Source organism: Portunus trituberculatus, chromosome 43 (assembly GCF_017591435.1).
Source record: "Portunus trituberculatus isolate SZX2019 chromosome 43, ASM1759143v1, whole genome shotgun sequence".
NCBI classification, from domain to species: domain Eukaryota; kingdom Metazoa; phylum Arthropoda; class Malacostraca; order Decapoda; family Portunidae; genus Portunus; species Portunus trituberculatus.
In genome coordinates, this window is record NC_059297.1 from 26,173,640 (window position 1) to 26,178,639 (window position 5,000).

Below are 5,000 nucleotides of genomic sequence, written 5' to 3' on the forward strand. Positions count from 1 at the left end.
CGGAGGGGCACGCTGAGGCCCCCTTCAGGCAGGTCCTTCCCGGGGGTGGCGGCGCGGTGTGCGGGGCTTCGGATGGTGGTGCTGCGGGCTGCAGGGCGGGAGGAGGAGTGAGGCGGGCCTCCCGCCTTGTTTACACATCCCAATATCAATCTTAACGTCAAATGTCGGCGATAACACCGACAATTCAATGTATATTACCGCAAATCTTCTCTTTTCAACAGTGGAGCTTCCTGATTGGTGGGTCGAGGGTGGAGCAGCGCTCTCATTGGCTTAACCAAAGTGGTGACGTAAGATACCAAAAGATTTTGATGCGGGTGCGTAAACACTTAATTTCTATTCAAATTGTGAGCAAATTGGCGCAGAAAATGATGCCATTAGGCAAGTGCCTCCCGTCAGGAAGCCGATCCCACTGTCCCTGGGATGCGTTTCATTTTATTTCATCGAATTCCAGTGGACTCGAGGGAAAATGATCCTCCATACACGGGTTTGTGTTGCCTTGCCTTATGCTGAGCGTTAGTGTGGGTATTGCACCGCTCATATCAACAACCTATCGCCTTTTGGAGGATTGAGTAGAAGAAATAGACGGAAATTTTGTTAACGTGCTGCACTAAAGCCAAGGAGTCTGTCGCGGTGAACGGTAGCACGAGGGAACCGCCCCTGGGCAGCCTCTGCTGAGGAAACCTCGCCAGGATTGGCGGAGCGGGAATCAATACTGGGCTGTGGTTGGCGGGCCGCTAACCAGGGTGGTGTTGCCGTCTTGGGGTCGTCGGGGAGGGTGTGTTTTCATTCAATATGCCGCACAAACTCAAATTTTATAGAGTGGGATGGGAGCTGATCACGGTATAATTGGAGGGTGGGCGGGCGGCCGCGCCTCGGTAATTGTGCGTCTCTGGACGGAAAATTGTGAATGGCGAGCTAACGAGAGGTGTTTATTATATAGCGAGGAGCGGAGCGCCCTGTCATCTAGCTCCTCATTAGAGCGCTTGAGCGGAACGGGATTTCTTTATGAGGCGAGAGGACACCGCTAAACACTGTCTCCCTACCTCCCTCTCCCATCCTCTCTCCCTCACTCCCCACATCCCTCCATCCCGTCCCCTGCTCCTCCCCTTCCATCACCTCCACCACCACCAACGCCACTGCTGCTGCTGCTGCTGCTGCTGCACGCTGATGGCTGCTTCCGTCTAATTTAACTTGCACTAATGAACCACTTATCACGGCATCAGCCTCCCCACCTCCTCCCGCCATCCCGCCCCGCCTCGCCCCGCCCTACCCCGCCCTGGCCTGCCTTGCTCACACCCACCGCCGCCCAACAGCCCACCGTGTGCCGAGGAGGCAACAGGGAGGGTGAGGCGCTATCGTGTTGTTCTGGTGGTGGTTGTGGTGTTGCTACTGCTAATGTTACTAGCACTATGATAAATACAACTACTACTACTACTACTACTGATGCTTAAACTACTACTACTATTACTTGCTGCTGCTGCTGTTGCTACTGCTACTGCTGTTACTGTTGCTGTTGGTGCTGCTGCTGCTGCTGCTATTACTACTACGTACTACTACTACTACTACTACTACTACTACAACTACTACTACTACTACTACTACTACTGCTACTGCTGCTGCTGCTGCTACTACTGCTATTACTATTACTATTACTACTACTACAACTACCACTACCACTACTACTACTACTACTACTACTACTACTACTACTACTACTACTGCTACTGCTACTACTATTATTATTATCATTATTGTTATCATTATTATTATTATTATTATTATTATTATTATTATTATTATTATTATCATTATTATCATTATTATTATTATTATTATTATTATTATTATTATTATTATTATTATTATTATTATTATCATTATTATTATTATTATTGTCATTATTATTATTACTATCATTATTGTTGTCGTTGTTGTTATAATCATTATTATTGTTATTATCATTATTATCATTATTATTATTATTATTATTATTATTATTATTATTATTATTATTATTATTATTAATATTATCATTATTATTATTATTATAACAATAATGATAACGATGATAGTTTTTTTTATTGTCACTGTTGTTATTATTATTACTGATATCCTCATTCTCATTTTTATTACGATAATTCATTACTATCATTAATATCATTATTATTGTCATTGTCACTATTATCATTTTAATTGTTGTTGTTGTTGCTGTTTTTGGTATTGCTGCTGTTGTTACTATAGTTGTTTTGTTATCGTTATTGTTGTTATTGTTGTTGTCATAATTGTAAGTACCACGACCAGTACCACCACCACCACCACCACCGGGGAGCCGAGTAGCATATAATCAGTGGTGGTGATCGCTGATTGGCTCATTACCGCCGTGTTGTGACGAGGGATTACCTGATTGGCCAATAATAGGCTCGTTAGGGAGGGTCAGCCAATAATCGCCTTAGTTACCCGATCACTCTACTCGTTCAACTCATCCCCTCGCCTGGTGGTGGTGGTGGTGGTGGTGGTGGCAGCGGTGTAGAAACGGTGGTAATTGTAGAAGTACGTGGTGGTGGTGGTGGTAGTGGTGTTACTAGTGGTGAGTGTATAAATAGTCGTAGCTGTAAGAATAGTTGTAATGTTGGTGTCAGTAGTAGTAGTAATAATAGTAGCAATACTAGTAGTAGTAGTAGTAGTAGTAGTAGTAGTAGTAGAAGTAGTATTAGTATTGGTAGTAGCAATAATGGTGTTTATAATAATGATGATATAGTGTACTCGTATATAATGGTGATGAGAGCGGTGGTGATGACTGATGATCCTCTCTTATATGCACGCATAGTCATGGATTTCCATCATTTTGGTAAGACTACACAAGTATGAATCATCTCAGCGGTCCATACATCGCAATACAACGTGGAGCTTCTAATTATTCTTGAGGGACAGACCAACTCGACCCTAGCAGTGAACAGGGGAATTATAGAAGGAAGTGTCTACGTATAAGAACAAGGGAACGTAAAGGAAGCAGGGAGAAATCATCAAACCAACACGTGGCGGTCCCTGTATAAGGCATTTCTATCTATATTGAAACACCAGTCATGTTATCCCAATCCGTGAACCTCAGAAATATAGAAGAGAAAGTCAACGAGTAGAAACGTAAGAGCATCTGTAAAACAAAATACGTAAGCTGTAAGAAACGATGAGGCCTATACACGTGGCTGTCCCCTTTCATAAAACGTACCTATTCATATAGAAGAACCAGCCATATTACCGCCAGCCGTCAATACGAGAAGAAATAGATCGTGAATATGAATAAATAAAGGAAGCTGCAAGAAGCGATCATTTCTATACACGTGGCAGTCCCTTTATATAACAGACCTAGCTCTTGTCAACCTGTCAACTTCATTCTTCGTTACTAAGTGCGGAAAGCTAACGCCATAACACCACAGTCAGAAATAACAGAATAACGAGAATTAAGGTGTTTTGTTGCAACCAGCCGAGAGTTCTGTGCTTCCCGCTGCGAAGGCCTCATCTATTAAATGACTTGGAAAATAGTGTGATGAAACGATAAGAGCTCTCAGTACAAGAGTGGACGAGGAGCGGAGGACGAGTGGGATTAGGAACAGTAGAAAGGAAACAGGGGAAAGATTGGGCATAAGATTTCCTCTTTATCTTCAGTCCTAACGCTATTCACTTTCTATGATATATTCTCACCCTCATTCAATCCCTCTTACTATTGCTAGAGCTCACGCGTAAGGTTGAATTTGAGTCATTCTATTTTCTCTTCGCTCTGTCCATCACGCCAATACAAAAGTCTACTCCCTACAAGTTATGCTGGCCAGACGTGGAAATCAACACTGTCCCTTTCGAGATCCGATTGGCTGGCATCTTATTGATTTTGTCTTCATCTTCAGCGAAACTCTTTAGCATCATGTATGGCACTGATCCTCTGGGCAATGAGAGAGAAAGAGAGAGAGAGAGAGAGAGAGAGAGAGAGAGAGAGAGAGAGAGAGAGAGAGAGAGAGAGAGAGAGAGAGAGAGAGAGAGAGAGAGAGAGAGAGAGAGAGAGAGAGAGATTATTGTAGCAGAAACGATAGTTAGTGCGTGAGAATGTACGCACAAGGAGAGTAACAAAGCATAATGACGTTTGTATATTCGTCCCTCGATGTTCACGTTTCACTCTGGTGGCGATCGAGTCATCTAGGCTGCAACGTACACTCATTTACACTGTGTTCAGCGCTCTTCCCTATTCTTAACTCCTCGAATCTACTGAAAACGAAAAGAAACGCAATGGAAGTGAGTGCAGAAGGTTAATGTAGTTCCTATTGTGACTTTATCTGCTGTGAATATAATAGTGAAGCGATGTAGTAACCCGCTAGTGAAGTGAAATTTCGTGAAGGGCGACAGGTAAAAAGAACGTGTTACTTTTCGGTTAATGGACATATGATGATGACTACTCACAGAGAGGAAGCAATGAAACAGTGGAATAACTACCTAGTGAACTCAGGCTATATGAAGAATAATAGGTGGAGAAAACCATGGCTTCATTGGACGTGATATCCTTTATGTCCAAGCTTTAGTTTATCCATAATTGCACTTATATGTATGGCTTTTATTTTACAGACCCCGATTTTACCATCAATTTGTGTTCATTTTCAAGAATGCGTCCACTTCAGCATAGAGCCACTGCTACTTCAATTCTTTCTTTGCAGTGAAAAGTACATGTTAGTTTATCCATACTGCGTGGTGTGTATGGAGGGACATTCTCTGTGCTGTCCTGTCTCTCTTCCCTGTGGTTAGTTAGAAATAGTTACCAAACAGCCTTGCAAGGACCAAAATATCCATTGGTCTTTGGCTTTCCTTCATGTTCCCTTGTATTGTTCGTCGTCATCCTCCTCTCCCTTTCCTTCCTCCTCCTTCCTCCTTCCTCCTCCATCCCTTTTTCCACCTCATCATCGCCACTCACTTCAGCTAACCAAAGTCTCTGTTCTTTATTGATGAACTATTCTCTCATA

The 5,000-nt window shown here is 43.0% G+C and overlaps 1 protein-coding gene across 1 annotated transcript in view; it reads right to left on the reverse strand.

The window, feature by feature from the left end:
• The window catches only part of LOC123518373 (platelet glycoprotein Ib alpha chain-like), a 24,821-nt gene extending 24,521 nt beyond the window's left edge, over window positions 1–300 (reverse strand). Inside the window, exon 1 of the mRNA XM_045279158.1 lies at window positions 1–300. This exon is cut by the window's left edge and continues 1,288 nt beyond it. The gene's annotated coding sequence lies outside the window, so the exon portion shown is untranslated.
• Window positions 301–5,000: the final 4,700 nt, after the last annotated feature.